This window comes from Triticum dicoccoides, chromosome 1B (genome assembly GCF_002162155.2).
Source record: "Triticum dicoccoides isolate Atlit2015 ecotype Zavitan chromosome 1B, WEW_v2.0, whole genome shotgun sequence".
Lineage (NCBI taxonomy): Eukaryota > Viridiplantae > Streptophyta > Magnoliopsida > Poales > Poaceae > Triticum > Triticum dicoccoides.
Genome location: NC_041381.1, coordinates 64,312,530 through 64,332,977, shown reverse-complemented (window position 1 = coordinate 64,332,977; position 20,448 = coordinate 64,312,530). Strand labels below are relative to the sequence as shown.

The 20,448-nt window shown below is 46.8% G+C and overlaps 1 long non-coding RNA gene across 1 annotated transcript; it reads left to right on the top strand.

Moving 5' to 3' along the window:
- Positions 1-4,243: 4,243 nt before the first annotated feature.
- Positions 4,244-6,154, top strand: LOC119301377. Its single transcript, XR_005147029.1, has 3 exons — positions 4,244-4,276; positions 5,087-5,191; positions 6,096-6,154. It is a non-coding gene; the product is annotated as an uncharacterized LOC119301377 (long non-coding RNA).
- Positions 6,155-20,448: the final 14,294 nt, after the last annotated feature.

Here is a 20,448-nt window from a genome sequence, read left to right as displayed (position 1 = left end):
TATGCCCTAGAGGCAATAATAAAATTATTATTTATTTCCTTATATCATGATAATTGTTTATTATTCATGCTAGAATTGTATTAGCCAGAAACATAATACATGTGTGAATACATAGACAAACAGAGTGTCACTAGTATGCCTCTACTTTACTAGCTCGTTGATCAAAGATGGTTATGTTTCCTAGCCATTGACATGAGTTGTCATTTGATTAACGGGATCACATCATTAGGAGAATGATGTGATTGACACGACCCATTCCGTTAGCTTAGCACACGATCGTTTAGTATGTTGCTATTGCTTTCTTCATGACTTATACATGTTCCTATGACTATGAGATTATGCAACTCCCGTTTATCGGTTGAACACTTGGTGTGTTACCAAACGTCACAACGTAACTGGGTGATCATAAAGGTGCTCTACAGGTGTCTCCGAAGGTACTTGTTGGGTTGGCGTATTTCTAGATTAGGATTTGTCACTCCGATTGTCGGAGAGGTATCTCTGGGCCCTCTCGGTAATGCACATCACTTAAAGCCTTGCAAGCATTGCAACTAATGAGATAGTGCAGGATGGTGTTTATATGTTTTGATGTACCGAAGGTTGTTCGGAGTCCCGGATGTGATCACGGACATGACGAGGAGTCTCGAAATGGTCGAGACATGAAGATATATTGGAAGCCTATGTTTGGATATCGGAAGTGGTCTGGGTGAAAATATGATTTTTACCGGAGTATGAGGGGTTACCGGAACCCCCGGGAGCTTAATAGGCCTTAATGAGCCTAGGTGGAAGAGAGGAGAGGAGGCAAGGGCTGGCCGCGCGCCCCTCCCCCCCTAGTCCGAATAAGACAAGGAGAGGGGGGCGGCGTCCCCCCCTTCCTTCCTTCTCCTCCACTCCTTCCCCCTCCCAAGTCCTAATCCAACTAGGAAAGGGGGGGAGTCCTACTCCCGGTGGGAGTAGGACTCCTCCAGCGCGCCTCCTCCTATGCCGTCGTGCTGACGAAACTCTCCCTCAACACTCGGCTGGATCGGAGTTCGAGGGACGTCATCTGGCTGAACGTGTGCTGAACTCGGAGGTTCCGTACGTTCTGTACTTGATCGGTCGGATCGTGAAGACGTACGACTTCATCAACCGCGTTGTGCTAACGCTTCCGCTTTCGGTCTACGAGGGTACGTGACAACACTCTCCCCTCTCGTTGCTATGCATCACAATGATCTTGCGTGTGCGTAGGATTTTTTTTGAAATTACTACGTTCCCCAACACTATCACAATCAGGTGGAAAAGTCCGTTGGTCATAGGCAGTCCGGTGTAAGTCAAAGGCCTAAATCTCCGGGTCAACGGGGCTAGGGTAAGGCCGGTCGGGGGCCTTCGGGGGTAGCAATGCCACCAAAACTTGCATTGTGTCTTAACATATATATACAAGTGTGATGGAGGGTTGAATAGCCAACAGAGCAACAGGCAGCACACTTCCTTCACAAAACCGAACACGTTCTTTCTCGATAACCAGATACTACCTTGGAGATGGTGTAGTTTACAAGCGGCCTCCTGCCAGGCTTCTATGAAATATGCTCAAACTTTTACAAGGGCCATATGACTACCCCGTGCCAGGTCCCGAGGATTTCTGGCATCGCATGATTTCCCATGGATTTTAACAGCTAGATCCGGCATGCTGCCGAGGTACATTCACCCTATGGCGGTGGGCCTGCCCCTCCTTTGGTTGCACTAGGCCTACACATACCGCAAAGACATCATATGTGATTTAACAGAACACTTCGGGACATCATCTCAGGTGGTCGCCGTGCAGATCTGCAATTTCCCGCGTTGAAACCCTACGGATGCAGTAAATGTCTCAAATATTGCAGGCGGGCCCAAAAAATGCCATGTACTCGCACGTGTCATGCAATGGCCCCCTTTGAGAGAACGAGAAGTTTCGAGGTCAACGGAGCAACGGGCAACGCACTTCCTTCACAAACCGGACACGTTCTCTCTCGATAGCCAGACACTACCTCGGAGATAGTGCAGTTTACATGCAACCTCCGGGCAAGCTTCTACGAAACGCGCTAAAACTTTCACCGCACCCTACAAGGGCCATATGATGACACCATGCCAGGTCCCGAGGATTTCCGGCATCGTATGATTTTTGGTCGATTTTAACCGCTGGATCCGGCATGCCGTCGAGGTACATTCGCCCCCCAATGGTGGTGCCTGCCCCTCCTTTGGTGCCGTCGTTCGATGCTGAGGGATGTTGCACGTGTCTTCATCGACGGTGACGGGGAAAGCCGAAGAGATGTTTCGTGCGACTGTCCTAGGTCCCCGTTCGGACTCATAGTCGTCATACCGGACACACCATTCCCCGATCCATTCCCTCCCCACCTCACCTCACCATCTCCTCCTCGCTGCCCTCCTCTCCCGTCACGGATCGTCGATGGTCGGTCCAAGAGGGTAGAAAAAATAGAAGAAAAACAAAAGGGAGAACACAATTGTATGAGCTTGGTTTCTATTGGTGGAAACGTTTGTGCCACGGATCGATGACGTGGCGCATATCCATCCATCCATCTAGCTTTCCACCCCACAACCATCCATCCATCCATCTAGAGAAAAGGAGAAAAAAAGAAAAAGAAAAAAGAGCCCACCCAACCCCTACCTCGCTCTCTCCCCACGAACCTCTCTGTCTCTCACGACTCCTCTCTCCCCCACGAACCCCTCTCCCTCGCCGCCGCCACCACCCACGCCGGCCGGTTCCGGCGAGCTCCGGCGGCGCGCAACACGCCCCCGAGCTCCCCTAGGTCCGCTCCACCTTCCCCTCCATCCAGAATCGGCGCTCCCGTCGTCCACCGACCCCGTGGCTAGCTAGGGTTTTGACCGCCACCCATAACATCGCCGGGATCAGCCAGATCCGGCGACGGCGAGGCTAGAGCTCGACGGATCCGTTACGGGCATGGCGCAGGTACGTCCTTCCCCTCTTTCCTCGCCCGGATCCACCCTCCCCACCTCACCTTCTCCTTTCCTTCCCTTGCTGCAGGTCACCTTGGTGCGGTCTGGACGGCGGCGACGGCAGGAGGGCGCCGTCCTTCCTACTCGAGGAGGCGGAGGACGAGGGGCGCACCTAGCTGGCGGCCCTGTCGTGCTCGAGGAGGCGGGGGCTGCAGAGCTCAAGCACGGCCACGACAACCCACCTCGGTAGGTAGCACCTCCATCTCCTCCGCCTCCTTCCTCTGCTCACTACTGTTTTTTATCATTCCCCCACCGGCCAGAGCACAATGTACACACACACAGAGAGGAAATCTCTAGTTAGCTTTTTTTTTTTAGTTTGTCCTCTAATTTGTTATTGGCCATAGGCTCGTGACAATCTCTTTTTTTCTTTGTTGATGCTTACGGTCAATTCCATAATTTACCAGTTTATAAGTATATAGCCCCTAGCCGTGTCTACTTCCAGTCCTACTCGGACACACATATTCACATGTATTTTGCACGTACTCGTGGAATCACATTCGAGGGAACTTTAGCACTACTTTACAATGTACTTGAAGAATCGGTTTACTCCAATTGACAAGTAAAGTACAGTGGCCTAGTTGGATCCTGTGACAAATCCTGTGACAAATTCGCATCCTAGGCTTGATTCCTGGGTGAGCCAGCTTTTACTTCAATTGACTGCATGATTAAAGTATAGATATAGATAGTATATTTGTACTGGTATAATGAACAAGAACTTCCAGTTAATTACATAATATTGGTGATGTAGTTTTACTTGCTGTGTATGCTTGCTTAGTTGTCCATCGGGCCGCTCTCTTGTATCGTTTGAGTGCGCCAATTAGTTCGGCCAGCCTCTATGATTTATTTTTTAGCTTCTGGAGTGCTTCTATCTATATTTGTGAAAAATTCGACCCAACAAAAAAAATGTTAATCAGTCCACTCTCTCAAAGTTGAGTTTAGGCTGCTGCATATGAATGATTTTTTTTCTTAGTTTGGGTGCTAGGTACTGATAGAGTTGGTGTATCCATAGATAGCACACATTTGCGCATTTTTTTTAGTTCTTCTGTTGCGAATGAGAACAACCATCATGGACCTCCTCTGTTTTCAAGCAGCTTGCTTCTCCATGTATGATTTATGCAGCATATACATCTTGCTCCTCTTTTATCAGTAGCAATGGAAGTTGACGAAATTTAAGTGTCGTGTTGTTCTAGAGATGCAGGGAGGGAGGGACGTCCATGGACTGGACTGCAAGGATTGGATGCAAACCAATGCACATGAGGAGATATGCAAGCCAGGCCATGACCTAAAGGTCCCTGCCGTGAACCCCTTCCCCTTCCCGTGTATAATCATGCTCAACAAATACTTGATATGATTTTGGTTGATCTTCAATTCAGCCTAGCTAGCTGTTGTAGTACTTGCTTGTCTCCTTCCAAATGTTGCCCAGTCCGTTGAGTTTCTTATTGCTCCAGGTAGTACTGCTATTTTTCTGCTCTGCGATTTGGTGTGCATGGTTCTAGGCTCCCAGTCTACCGCTTTTGTTGCTGTGATGTCGAGCTCTGTTTTCTTTATTATGACAAGTGCAAAATTAGTAGTGGGAAGTAAACTTTTGTTAACTACTTAACTTGTTGGCTGAACCAATGGAACTACTGTTATATTTGATTTGTTGCTCAACTAGTGCTGCAATGATGGAACCGATGATTGTGCATGATGCATCCATCCATTTTATCGGAGAGGCTGTGTTTTTTTCTTCTTGTGCTAAGATTGATAGCATCACATATCCTATGCTTTTGTTTCTCCAGTAGAGCCTTGTGAGATTGATATGTCTGTCACCGTCCTTGAATGGTTGTGCAATAATAATGGTCCTAGCTAATTACTAGTATGCGCTGCTGCTAAAACAACTTGCTCCTCGTTTGATTTCGAGGATGCTGTTGCTGCTAAAGTCGCAACAACAACAGCCACGCTTTGGTTCCCCAAAATTCAGATGGCACTTGCATCTCTACATACACACACATACGATATTCACCTCGGTTTGGTTTAGTTTGCATGTGTACATTTGCTTTAACTTTCACTGAAACTATCTTGGTGACACTTGCATCAATGGTGTGTTCTGCCCTTGTAGATGTCCTTGGAGAAGATGGCCATTGGAGTGTAGGGGAGGAACAACCTTGTCCTGCTCAAGGAGGAGGAGGAGGACCACCCAAGCTCGACGACGACACGACAACATGTAGCACTCGCCTCCCTCCCAAGGTGAAGGTCTGATCCGCCTGTTTAGATGGTCTGCTCTTGTATTATGCATGTGAGGGGAGAAGAAGGCCATTGGACTGAATTATATTTGCATGTGAGGTAGATGCAAAGTATAGATTCACAAAATTCACCACATGAGCGTACTACCTATATCCAAATTCTGGATACCACTTGCATATCCTGTATGCACACATGAAAAAGCACGACGGTTTGCTTTAGTTTGTATGTGTCCAACTGTATTTTACTTTGACTGAAACTATCTATCTTGGTGGCACTTGCATCTCCTGTGCATACATACATATGAATCAGCACCACACTTTTCTTTAGTTTGTATGTGTCAATTTTTTGGTTGAACTTTCACTGAAACCAACTGGATGGCACCTCAATCTATACATACACATGAATCAACACCACCGTTGGTTCAGTTTTGTATGTGTCCACTTGTTTTTACTGTGACTAAAACCAACTCGATGACACTTGCATGTTCTGTAAATACATATGAATCAGCACCACACTTTGGTTCAGTTTATATGCGTCGGTTTTTTCGTTTTACTTTGACTGAATATTTATGAGTAAGTATCATTAGTCACAATCAGAAACCAATTTCTTTCTCTTTGGATCTTGCCTTGAACAACAATTGATGCTTGATAGATACAACTGAAATTGGAGCATCTCTGTCTATATGTATTAGTAGCATTGTTTGGTTCAAGCACCAACATGACAAGTTATCTTCAGCAAAAGCAATATTTTTTTCCTTTTTAGTTAGATGCCCCTGTTCTAGGCGATTTTCTTTTGGTAAATTCAGTATATAGATTACATATTCATCCTCATGTGTAGGATCTTCGGTTTATTATACTGACTGTATGCCACCTCCATCGTTGCAGCCTCGTCTCCCCCACCACCGCCCCTCGGCCGCCTCTAATGTTGTTGCGGATTCTTAGAATGGAAATGTTATGTACATCAAAAATATTCTCTAGTCTGAGTTTGCAAATCCATGGTTGTTGAATCATGTCTGTATAAGCATTTGTAAATAGCTAGCCTTTTTGGCTAATCTTTTTTTTGTTCTGGTCAGCAAGTATGCCGACGGCAATGCCGTAGGCATAGATGGCTATTGTGATACCAAGAGCTGCCATGTGGCGTGTATGCCTACGGCAAAGCCGTCAGCATAGTTTTGCATCTATGCCTACGGCTTTGCTGTAGGCATAGTCCACGACAAGGAGCAACCAGGAGCTGCCACGTGGAAGGCTATGCCGACGGCAAAGCCGTAGGCATAGATTTGCCACGTGGCAACTCCTGGTTGGTCGGACTTTGCAACGGCACCGTTAGCTGCCGTCTCGTCCATTTTTTTGCCGACGGTGAAACTATGCCGATGGCTGTACGGAAGCCGTCGGCATAGGCTGCTATGCCGACGGCTTTAGTACGCCGAGGTCTGACAAGAATACGCTGCCGTGATCTACACTGACGGGGCTATGCCGACGGCAGCCGTAGGCAAAGATCTATGCCGACGGCATAGGACGTATGCCGACGGCCCTTGGCCGTAGGCATAGCCCGCGAGTCCGGTAGTGATTTCACTGGCTGGAAAGCTTTGAGGTGGTTTCGTATCCTACAATAATCTCTTTGGCTTGCAGGAGACTATCAAGGCCGATTTCAACCATCGGGACCTTCTAGCCGTTGACCCGTTGGAGCGTTTTGTCTGGCACTGGGTGCCTGCGGTAGGACACTCCGGGGGCTTGTTGCTAGGCCACTACTAGAAAAACTGCTACTAATGGCGCACCTAATTTGGCCATTAATGGCGCATCACTGGTGCGCCATTACTAGCACGCCATTAGTAATTTTTACTAATGGCGCACCACTGGTGCGCCATTAGTATAGGCCACGGTGCGCCATTAGTATGCCTCCCAGGGGCCATGTATACCCAGGTGCTTTGGCATACTAATGGCGCACGACAACGGGATGCGCCATTAGTAACTTCGGCATACTAATGGCGCACTATTTAGTGATGCGCCATTAGTGATGCGCCATTTTGAATCTAGATCTGGATCGTGATTTTTTGCCCATTTTTTGCTCGTTTTTTTTGCTTGTTTTTTGGCATGACATTATTTCAAATTTTGTTCCTGTTTTTGGATCTTGTACGTTCTTTTGCCGTGGTCTTTTGCCGGAGAGGAGTTCGCCGGAGAGGAGGAGGAGGAGGTCACTGGAGAGGCGCTCGCCTACATCGCCGCAGAGGAGGAGGAGGAGGTCGCTGGAGAGGAGTTCACCGGAGCATCGGAGAGGAGGAAGGAGAAACCATGAGGGGATGGGAGGAGAGGAGGCAGGAGGAGCTCACCGGAGAGGAGGGAGGAGGAGCTCACCGGAGAGGAGGGAGAAGAAACCGTGAGGGAAGGGGAGGGGAGGGGAGGAGGGAGGAGGAGGTCGCCGGAGAGGAGGAGGAGGTTACCGGAGAGGAGAAGTATCGTGGAGGAGAGAAGGGAAGATGGAGTGGAGGAGAGGAGGAGATGGAGTGTAGGAGAGGTGGAATGAAGAGATAAGGAGGAGAGGACCACGACCAGCCATATATACGGCATACTAATGGCGCACCGCGGGCAGGTGCGCCATTAGTAATTTTTTTATTTTTTTATTTATTTTGAATTTTGAAGGCGGGAAGATACTAATGGTGCACCATGGGCAGGTGCGCCATTAGTAAAAAAAATTAATTTTTTTGACTTATTTTGAATTTTGAAGGAGGGAAGATACTAATGGCCCACCATGGGCAAGTGCGCCATTAGTAAGTTTGAATTTTTTTGATTTTTTTTGCCTCTCCAGATCTTAAAAGCCCCGTATCTTTTTTTCTGTTAGGTTTTTGAGAATTTTGAAAATGTTTAACGAAGTTCCCCCTGTTAAATTTGGATGTAACTTTTCGAGTAGATGATTTTTCATATAAAAAACTTTTTCATCCGAGTTAGTATGCAAAAGTTATGCCCAATTTTTACAAATTCTCGCGAGATTTTGCAAATGAAGTCAAAATTCATATTTGGAAATTTTCCCAATAACTAGGCCACATATCACATGGGAAACTTAGTTTCTTTTATTTTTTTGACATTTTCATCATTTTCTTTTATTTTTTTTAAAACTAAAAAGGCGATCCACAGGGGGGGGTGCATTCGGTGGAAGTGGTGGCCAAGTTACTAATGGCGCACCGTGACATGGTGCGCCATTACTAGTTCAACTAGTAATGGCGCACCACTCGGTGCGCCATTAGTAGTTTTGAAAAAAATTCAAAAAAAAGTTTTAATTTTTTTTACTAATGGCGCACCGTGGGAGTGGTGCGCCATTACTAGTTGAACTAGTAATGGCGCACCACTCCCACGGTGCGCCATTAGTAGTTTTGAACAAAATTTTTAAAAAAAATATTTTTACTAATGGCGCACCGTGGATGTGGTGCGCCATTAGTATTTGGACACTAATGGCGTACCAACACATGGTGCGCCATTAGTATATAGTAATGGCGCACCACATGTCTGGTGCGCCATTAGTGTCAATTCCATCTATAGCCCTTTTCCTAGTAGTGGGCGTCAACCTAGTTTGCTTTGAGGTGGTGGCATGGGATGCCGGCCGTTTCTTCTTGTCGGCACACGTGCGCCACCGTGCAACGCTTCAAGAGTGGGAGGTGATCGTTGTGTATGGCCCGGCCGATCACTCGCTTTCGTTTGAGTTCTTGGGAGAACTCTAGTTGAAGGTGGCGTCTGTGGGCGCTCGAAATCTTCCTCTGCTAGTGGGCGGGGACTTCAACTTGATCCGTTCGGGCGCGGACAGAAACAACGACATTGTTAATTGGACAAGGGTGTCCATGTTTAACAATGCAATCGCGTCCATGGCCCTTAGGGGAGTGGCTCGCGTGGGGGCACGCTACACCTGGACCAAAAAACAGCTAACGCCGGTGCGTTCGGTCTTGGACAGGGTTTTCATGTCCTCGGAGTGGGAGGTGTTGTTTCCCATGTGCTCTCTGCACGCCAAAACGAGGATAGGGTCGGACCACGTCCCCCTCATCCTCTCCCCGGGGGAGGATAGGTTAAAATGCAGCCCGCGTTTTTTCTTTGAAACTGCGTGGCTTGAGTCTCCGGACTTTGAGCAAATCTTTCTTTCGAAATGGGAGAATTGCGTCGCCTGGGTCGGTCGAGTGCGCGGGCCAATGGAGTTCTGGACTGCTGCAGGGGCGGGCTTACGCGCGGCTCTCAAAGGGTGGGGCGCTAACCAGGGTCGCGAGGATAAGCTTTTGTGATCGCGCCTGACCGCGGAGCTTGCCCAGTTGGACGCGACGGCGGCGGATGTGCAGGCCTTCTCGGAGCATGACTGGGCTCAGCGTTACGCGCTGGAAGCCCAAGTCGAGTCCCTCCTTAGAGCTGAGGAGGAGTACTGGCGCAGACGTGGTAGTATCAAGTGGACGCTCAAGGGTGATGCGAACACTAAGTATTTCCACGCCTACGCTAATGGCTGACGTCGTAAGTGCGCCATTCTGAGATTGCAATCTGAGCAGGGGCTCCTTTTGAGGCAACAAGACATCGTCCGCCACATTTATGAGTTCTATATCCAACTTATGGGTTCCAGGGAGGAATCTCAGGCTCGGCTTAGGGCGGATGTGTGGGACCCTGCGCTGCGGGTCTCGGACGAGGAAAATGAGGGCCTGGGATTGGCCTTCCTCCCGGAGGAGATCGATAAGGCGACGCTGGGTATGAAATCAGACACCGCTCCCGGGCCGGACGGGTGGCCAGTGGCGATGTTTAAGCGGTTTTGGCAAGTGCTTAAAGGTCCTATTTTTGACGTTTGCAATGGTTTTATGCGGGGTACGGTAGATATCTCTCGCCTGAACTTTGGGGTTCTCTCTCTGATCCCCAAGGTTCCGGGTGCGGATCATATTAGGCTCTTCCGCCCCATAGCGTTGATTAATGTTCCATTTAAAATTTGTGCTAAGGCTTGTTCAACTCGCTTGTCTCCGATAGCTCATCGCATTATTAGTAGGTCTCAGTCGGCTTTTATTCGTGGCCGTAACATCTTGGAAGGGCCGTTGGTCCTCCAAGAAATCGTCCACTCCCTAAAACGCACTCGACAGCCCTCGATTCTCCTGAAACTAGATTTTGAGAAGACGTACAATCGTGTAAACTGGGAGTTTCTCCGACTAGTCCTCCTGGATCGAGGATTCTCATCGGTTTGGGTTGATCGCATGATGCAGTTGGTCTCGGGGGGGCCAAACGGCGATTGGGAGAAGGAGGGAACTTCTTCCGCAACAAGCGCGGGTTGCGTCAAGGGCACCCAGCCTCGCCGTTGTTGTTTAACTTTGTGGCAGACGCCTTGGGTGCCATGCTGGACAGAGCTCGTTTGGCCGGCCACATCATAGGAGTGGTGGACAATCTGATTCCGGGGGGAGTGTCACACCTGCAGTATGCAGATGACACACTTCTCCTCTTTGAGCCCGACACACACAGTATCGCCTCGGTCAAGGCCATACTGTTGTGCTTTGAACTCATGTCGGGACTTAACATCAACTTTCACAAAAGTGAAGTCGTGTCCATAGGGATGGATGCGGCCGAGAGTCAGCGGGTCGCCAACTTGCTTAACTGCAAACTTGGCCAGTTCCCGTTCACTTACCTCGGTCTCCCGATCGCGGCGAAGAAGTGCTCTATCACCGATTGGGAACCTCTCTCCTCCAAGGTGGCGGACAGGGTTTGCCCGTGGAGGGGTCGGTTTATGTCTTCAGGGGCTAGACTAATCTTAACCAACTCCAGCCTCTCTTCCCTTCCCATGTTCGCCATGGGTTTGTTCTTGCTGGCGGATGGGGTGCACTCGAAGTTGGATACCCCGCGGTCCCGCTTCTTTTGGGAAGGAGCGGGACCTAAACGGAAATACCACATGGTTAAATGGCAGGCCGTTTGTCGTCCTAAAGCTCAGGGGGGCCTAGGGATCATCAACTCCAAACTGATGAACATTGCACTAATGTGCAAGTGGATCTGGAAAATGTCTCAGGGAGAGACTGGCCTCTGGATTGACCTTCTCCGTGCGAAGTATTTCCCGCATGGGAATTTCTTCGACGCGGCCCCTCGAGGGTCACCCTTTTGGAACTCCATCCAATCTCTCAAACCCTTCTTCGCCAGGGGAGCGAAGTTTGGGGTTAACAATGGGCGCTCCACGCGTTTTTGGCTAGATCTTTGGATTGGCCAGCGGCCGTTATGGTCGGAGTTTCGCCAACTCTACTCCATAGCAGTCGAGCCTGTCCAACTGGTTGCTTCGGCTCTCAGCTCAGCCCCACCCTGCATTAACTTTAGGCGTGAACTAACTGGGCCGGAGTTGGCGGATTGGGAGCGTCTTCGGGCTTTGATTGCGGATGTCCGCTTGTCGGATTCCGCGGACTCGATCTCTTGGAGGCTTTCGGGCTCTGGCAAATTCTCTGTCAATTCCTTATACAGAGAGCTCACTCGCGGCCAGATCCCGTCGGCGGCCTCGGGGCTTTGGAAGGCTAAAATCCCCCTCAAGATCAAGGTTTTTCTCTGGCAACTGTGCCAAGATCGCCTTCCTACCTCTATTAACATTGCTAAACGCAATGGTCCCGCCTCTGGCCCTTGTGCGTTGTGCGGGGTCCCAGAAGATGCTGACCACGCTTTCTTCCGGTGCTCTTTGGCTCGTTTTGCCTGGAGCGCAGTCCGTGAGGCCGCGGGAGTGGATTGGGACCCACGCTCCCGATCCGAGCTCGTGTCTTCCTTATCTTTGGTTCAAGGCACGGCTCGTAGGGTCATGTGGACTTGTGCGGCGGCCATGTTATGGGCTATATGGAATATTCGTAACAAGTTTACTATTGAGGGTGTGTTTCCCTCGCATCCCGCTGACGTTATCTTCAAATGCATCGTGTTCTTGCAGCAATGGGCTCCGCTGGGAAGACAACAGGACTCTGACCTTCACTGCCAAGCTATTTGTCGTCTGCTCTCTGTCTACTCCGAGTCCCGAGCTTCCTCGTCCGGTCCGTTGGCTGTCGCATAGGGATGGGCAGCCCCCTTTTGGTCCTAGTTTCATCCGAGCCTGCGTGCTCGTTTTGCTTGGCTGCTAGCGCCTTGTATCGCACTTTATACGCTCGTATGGCGGCTGTTTCCTAACTTATTCGCCCCTTGTTTGGCGCCGTGTGCTGGTTTGTGGTTATGTGACTCTGCCTAAGTTGAGGGCTTTATTAATTTAAAGCTAGACGTTCCTGACGTCTATGTTTTAAATAAAACAATAATGACATTTCTCTCCAAACACACGATCACACTTAGAAAGAGAGAGAGAGGGGGAGAGAGGGATGCATTGCACATGTTCACCCATGCCGAAACAACAACCATATTTACTACATCACCACGCGCAAATCAGGCACAAACACGACGTACAGCGTAGTAAACTACCGAGACCCTGATTGATTTTCTAGTTTATTAGTTCTACTAAGCGGGACACACCGAGGAACAACATAGAACTTGTTATGGACGGATGATCTAGTCGTCTCGTTAAGAAGAACGACTGACGAAACATGGATGCACCGACCAACAGAACAGATAGTATGAGCTCACGGCACGGATGATCTAGCATCAGAGGTCTCGGCGCTGGCCGGCAGGGCGGGGCCAGCAGGCGGTCTAGCAGGGCCTCTTGCAGAAGCACTTGCGCGCGAAGTGCGGCGTGTGGCACTCGCCGTCTGGGAAGTTCTCCATGTGGCAGACGGCGGCGCAGTTGCTGCTGCTGAGGCACGCGCCCTTGAAGTTGTGGCTCTGCGACAGGCAGTCCCGCGCCTCCGCCACCTTGGTCGTCGTCGCCCCCATCTTTGCATGCACATCAACGAGACCATGGTAAGCGTCATCCAGGAAATAGATCACACGGCTCGTTAGAAGAGTGAGGTTCGGCGTGAGCGACGTACCTGTGGCGACGAGGAGGAAGAGCAGGAGGAGGGCGGACGCGGTCATGCGACGAGAGAGCGCCACCGATCTGCTGATCTTGCTCACCTGAGACGTACTGGACTGAGGAGCTACCCTGCTGCTGCTGCTACGCGTTCGGGGGGCTGTGTTAGCTAGTAGCAAAGCGAATGGAGTGGAGAGACTGGACATGAGTGAGAAGAGTGGGGTTTATATAGGCAGACGACAGATAAGTGTGGGTGTTTAAGTCGTGGGGGTTAACAAAGCGTGCTGCCGATAATCCCACATCCACAGAAAACATCAATCTGTGGAACCTCGCGTGATGCCTTCTGGATTCAATTGCTGCCCACCCGCACCCCAGGTCAACTAAATCCATTCCATGCCCAAACTGATGGAGTTGGGGACCTAGTGGTCATTTCGCTGGCTGGAAAAAATAGCTTTGAGGTGGTTTCGTATCCTACAATAATCTTTTTGTTTGTTCTCCGCTATTAATGACTTTGGAGTGACTCTTTTATTGCACGTTGAGGAATTGTTATATGATCTAATTATGTTATTATTGTGGAGAGAATTTGCACTAGTAAAAGTATGAACCCTAGGCCTTGTTTCGAAGCATTGCAATATCATTTATGCTCACTTTTATTACTAGTTACCTTGCTGTTTTTATATTTTCAGATTACAAGAACCTATATCTACCATCCATATTGTACTTGTATCACTATCTCTTCGCCGAACTAGTGCACCTATATAATTTACCATTGTATTGGGTGTATTGGGGACACAAAAGACTCTTTGTTATTTGGTTGCAGGGTTGTTTGAGAGAGACCATCTTCATCTTACGCCTTCCATGGATTGATAAAACTTAGGTCATCCACTGGAGGGAAATTTGCTACTGTCCTACAAACCTTTGCACTTGGAGGCCTAACAACGTCTACAAGAAGAAGGTTGTGTAGTAGACATCAAGCTCTTTTCTAACACTGTTGTCGGGGAGGTGAGTGCTTGAAGGTATATCGTTAGATCTTTCAATTGAATCTTTTAGTTTCTTGTTTTATCACTAGTTTAGTATATAAGCGAAAACTACAAAAAAAGTGGAATTGAGGGTGACTCATATGCTTCAGCTTTTTAATATCTTTCGTGAAAATGATGGAAAGGAAAATTGTGCTCAAGTGTTAGAAGAAGAAGTCTATAAAATGTTTGGCACTAAATATTTGAATGATGAGCATGATTGCAATGTTGTTAGTATGAATTCTTTGAATATACATGATGCTAATGATATGGAAAGCTACAAGCTTGGGGATGCTATGTTTGATGAATATGATATTTTTAGTCCCCCATATTTTGATGAGAAAATTTATTATGATGAAAGCATGCCTTCTATTTATGATGATTATATTGATGAAAGTGAGTTTGAAAGAGGGTCAACTTTTGGAAGTAATGATCCCACTATTTTGGAGGGTGTTGAATCTTATTGTGATAATTATGAAAGTTGATTTGGAGAGGTCATGACTTTATTTAGTGATGATTCCACTATTTCAGAAGAGGTTCCAATTGATTATGATAACAAAGTTGCTATCTATGATGATTATTGTGATGACATGTATGCTATAAAGAATAATGATTACCATGAAACTTGTCATCTTGATTTTAATTTTCAGTTGGATTATGCCTCACATGATAGTTATTTTGTTGAGGTTGCTCCCACTACTATTCATGAGAAGAATTTTCTTATGTGAAGAGTAATAAAAATTCTATGCTGATGCATCATGAAAAGAGTGCTTTTTGTGATATTTATATTGTTTAATTCATTCATGATGCTACTAAAAATTATTACGAGGGAGGAACATATGCTTGTAGGAATTGCAATAATATCAAGTTTTTTCTCTATGTGTTGAAAATCTTGAAGTTATGCTTGTTTTGCTTTCCTATGCTAGTTGATTCTTCTTCCCATAAGTTGTTTTCTCACAAAATCCCTATGCATAGAAACTGGGTTAGGCTTAAATTTGTTAGTTATATTCTTCATGATGCTCCTTTATGTTTCAATTCTTATCTTTTATGTGAGCATCGTTGAAATCATCATGCCTAGCTAAAAAGGCATTAAAGAAAAGCGCTTGTTGGGTACTATTTTTGTGTGTCCCCACATGATTAAGATACTGTAGTAATCATGTTTTATAGCTTTTGTTTCAATAAAGTGCCAAGTAAAGCCTTTAGGATAGCTCGTGGTGATAGTTGTGTTGATCCTGCTGAAAATCAGAAACTTTTGCGTTCAGTAAATAATTTTCAGAATTTTATTGAAACGTGATTTTGACCTGATTCTTTTTTCTATGGGTTGGTGCACAAATTTCTAAGGTGGAACTAAATTTTTCAGAATTATTAGAGTTACAGAAGTATTCGAGAGTTATAGATTACTACAGCCTGTTCTGTTTTTGACATATTCTGTTTTCTATATGTTGTTTGCTTATTTTGATGAATCTATAAGTAGTATCGGAGGGTATGAACCATAGAGAAGTTGTAATACAGTAGATATTACACAAATATGAATTTAGAATGAGTTCACAACAGTACCTAAATGGTGATTTATTTTTTTTGTACTAACGGAGCTTACGAGTTTTCTGTTGAGTTTTGTGTTGTGAAGTTTTCAAGTTTTGGGTAAAGTTTCGATGGACTATGGAATAAGGAGTGGCAAGAGCCTAAGCTTGGGGATGCCCAAGGCACCCCAAGGCAATATTAAAGGACAACCAAGAGCCTAAGCTTGGGGATGCCCCAGATGGCATCCCTTCTTTCGTCTTCGTGCATCGGTAACCTTACTTGAAGCTATATTTTTATTCACCACATGATATGTGTTTTGCTTTGAGCATCATTTTCTTTTATTTTGTCTTTCTTGCTGTTTGAATAATATCCCAAGATCTGAAATTCTTAAATGTTAGAGAGTCTTCACATAGTTACATAATTATTCAACTACTCATTGATCTTCACTTATATCTTTTTGGAGTAGTTTGTCATTTGCTTTAGTGCTTCACTTATATCTTTTTAGAGCACGATGGTAGTTTTATTTTGAAGAAATTGATGAACTCTCATGCTTCACTTATATTATTTTGAGAGTCTTTTAGAACAAAATGGTAATTTTCTTTGGTTATAAATTTAGTCCTAATATGATAGGCATCCCAGGGGGATATAATAAAAACTTTCATATAATGTGCATTGAATACTATGAGAAGTTTGATTCATTATGATTGTTTTGAGATATGAAGATGGTGATATTAGAGTCATGCTTGTGGATTAGTTGTGAATTTGAGAGATACTTGTGTTAAAGTCTGTGATTCCCGTAGCATGCACGTATGGTGAACCGGTATGTGATGAAGTCGGAGCATGATTTATTTATTGATTGTCATCCTTTGTGTGGAGGTCGGGATCGCGGGATGGTTAACTCCTACCAACCCTTCCCCTAGGAGCATGCGCGTAGTACTTCCTTTCGATAACTAATAGATTTTTGCAATAATTATGTGAGTTCTTTATGAATAATGTTGAGTCCATGGATTATACGCACTCTCACTCTTCCACCATTGCTAGCCTCTCCAGTATCGCGCAACTTTCGCCGGTACCATAAACCCACCATTTACCTTCCTCAAAACAGCCACCATACCTACCTATTATGGCATTTCCATAGCCATTCCGAGATATATTGCCATGCAACTTTCCACCATTCCATTTATTATGACACGCTCCATCATTGTCATATTGCTTTGCATGATCATGTAGTTGACATCGTATTTTTGACAAAGCCACCATTCATAATTCTTTCATACATGTCATTCTTGATTCATTTCACATCCCGGTACATCGCTAGAGGCATTCACATAGAGTCATATTTTGTTCTAAGTATTGAGTTGTAATTCTTGAGTTGTAAGTAAATAAAAGTGTGATGAGCATCATTATTAGAGCATTGTCCCAGTGAGGAAAAGATGATGGAGAGTATGATTCCCCTACAAGTCGGGATGAGACTCTGGACGAAAAATAAAAAAAGAGAAAAAAGAGGCCATAAAAAAAGAGAGAAGGCCCAAATAAAAAACGAGAGAAAAAGAGAGAATGGGCAATGTTACTATCCTTTTTCCACACTCGTGCTTCAAAGTAGCACCATGATCTTCATGATAGAGAGTCTCTTATGTTGTCACTTTCATATACTAGTGGGAATTTTCGTTATAGAACTTGGCTTGTATATTCCAATGATGGGCTTCCTCAAAATGCTCTAGGTCTTCTTGAGCAAGTAAGTTGGATGCACACCCACTTAGTTTCTTTTTGAGCTTTCATACACTTATATCTCTAGTGCATCCGTTGCATGGCAATCCCTACTCACTCACATTGATATCTATTGATGGGCATCTCCATACCCTCTAGTTGATGTGAGACTATCTTCTCCTTTTTGTCTTCTCCACAACCACCATTCTATTCCACCTATAGTACTATATCCATGGCTCACGCTCATGTATTGCATGAAAGTTGAAAAAGTTTGAGAATACTAAAGTATGAAACAATTGCTTGGCTCAAACCAGGGTTGTGCATGATTTAAATATTTCGTGTGATGAAGATAGAGCATAGCCAGACTACATGATTTTGTAGGGATAGCTTTCTTTGGCCATGTTATTTTAAGAAGACATGATTGCTTTGTTAGTATGCTTGAAGTATTATTGTTTTCATGTCAATATTAATCTTTTTTTAATCTTATTGATCTGAATATTCTTGCCACAATAGAGAAGAATACATTGATAAATATGTTAGGTAGCATTCCACATCAAAAATTCTGTTTTTATCGTCTACCTACTCGAGGACGAGCAGGAATTAAGCTTGGGGATGCTTGATACATCTCCAATGTATCTATAATTGTTGATTGTTCCATGCTATTATATTATCCATCTTGGATGTTTAATATGCATGTATATGTTATTTTATATGATTTTTGGGACTAACCTATTAACCTAGAGCCCAGTGCCAGTTTCTGTTTTTTCCTTGTTTTTGAGTTTTACAGAAAAGGAATACCAAACGGAGTTCAATTGACCTGCCATTTTTTGTGGATTTTTGATGGACCAGAAGAGGCCCCCGAAACAAAAGAGTTGGGCCAGAAGAGTCCCGAGTCATCCATGAGGGTGGGGCGCGCCCTACGCCTGGTAGTGTGCCCCTACATCGTGGCTGACTCGGAGACCCCCCTGACATGACACCGACGCCAAAAATTCCAACAAATATAGAAACCACCGAAAAGAAACATAGATCGGGAGTTCCGCCGCCGCAAGCCTCTGTAGCCACCAAAAACCAATCGGGACCCTGTTCCGGCACCCTGCCGGAGGGGGTGAGGGAGTTCTGGATTAGGGGGTATCCGGACAGCCGGACGATATACATCGTCCGGACTATTGGAGCGTGAAAGATACAAGACTCAAGACTCCGTCTCGTGTCCGGATGGGACTCTCCTTTGCGTGGAAGACAAGCTTGGCGATCCAGATATTGTATTTCCTTCCTTGTAACCGACTCCATGTAAACCCTAGCCCTCTCCGGTGTCTATATAAACTGGAGAGGTTGGTCCTTAGAAGGCCGATCACAATTACAATCATAATCATCATATGCTAGCTTCTAGGGTTTAGCCTCTACGATCTCGTGGTAGATCTACTCTTGTACTAATCATATCATCAATATTAATCAAGCAGGAAGTAGGGTTTTACCTCCATCGAGAGGGCCCGAACCTGGGTAAACATTGTGTCCCTTGCTTCCTGTTACCATCAGCCTAAGACGCACAGATCGGGACCCCCAACCCGAGATCCGCCGGTTTTGACACCGACATTGGTGCTTTCGTTGAGAGTTCCTCTGTGTCGCTGCTGCAAGGCTTGATGGCGCCTTCAATCGTAAACAACACGGTCCAGGGTGAGACTTTTCTCCCCGGACAGATTTTCGTGTTCGGCGGCTTCGCGCTGCAGGCCAATTCGCTTGGCCAACTAGAGCAGATTGACGGCTACGCCCCTGGCCACCAGGTCAGGTTTGGAAACCTGAACTACACGACCGATATCTGCGGAGACTTGATCTTCGACGGAATCGGGCCTGCGCCAGGAGCGCCGGACAGTCGCGATGAGCACGACTTAGACCTGCTGTTGGACAATGCTCGGAATATCACCCCTGCAGCAGCCCCGGACCTAAATCTGGAGCAGACTGCGTGGCCCAAGGACAGGTGGATGGACCCCGCCCCGCCGGCCGCACATTCATCGGCGGTAGAGCCGAACACAGGCCTCACTTCTAAGGAAGCATGTGACTCTGGACCCCCGGACTCGTATCCGGTTGTAGGTTCCAGTCCGCGTGCTCCCGAGCTCGCCGAGCCTGGTTGGGCTCCGGTAATGGAGTTTACCGCTACGGATATCTTCCAGCACTCGCCCTTTGGCGACATGCTGAACTCACTAAAGTCTCTCTCTTTGTCAGGAGGCTCTTGGCCGAACTATGTCCGGCTCGAGTGGGAGGCAGGCGACGAAGGAATTCGCTGCCCACCCACCACCCACTTCATTGCCACGGTCAATGATCTAACTGACGTGCTTGACTTCGACTCCGAAGACATTGACGGTATGGACGACGATGCAGGAGAAGAACAGGAACCACCGCTCATAGGGCGGTGGACAGCCACCCCGTCGCATGATATATACATGGTGGACACACCTAAGGACGACGGCGACAATCCGGAAGACAAAACCCCCGGGCAAAAACCAAAGTGACGGCGCAGACGCCGCTCCAAGTCCAGCAAAAATAAAAATAGCGACAAGAGCGCTAGAAAGATCGACACCCCAGTCAACTCCGAAGGCAACAACGACCCCACGGACCCAGCGATGGAGCAGGACGAGCCAGGTCACGCCGAACACAGTTCGGAGCAGACACCCGATCACAATGATCTCGAGGGACGAGATCATCAAACCGCCCCAGGACAAGAACACAGTCCGGATGACGATGCATTCATCATCCCGGAAAAACGCGTGGAACGAGATAACCTCCACAGAAAGCTTATGGCCACCGCGAGAAGTCTAAAGAAGCAGAAGCAACGGCTAAAAGCCGCACAGGAAACGCTCAATCGCAGATGGAATAAAGTGCTAGACACTAAAGAAAGATACGGCGACGATCGCCATACAAAGATCTATCCAAAACGCAAGCTACTGCCCGAATTCGACGATGAGGCCATCCCACCAAAGAGTAACACGACCAGGAGGCCGGACGTACCACTTCATAACTGCAACAGAGCAGCCACCGATGCCTCGCACGATTTGCGTGAGAACCTGGATAAGAAAGCCTGCGCGGCTAGGTCCATCGACGGATCTAAAGGACACAT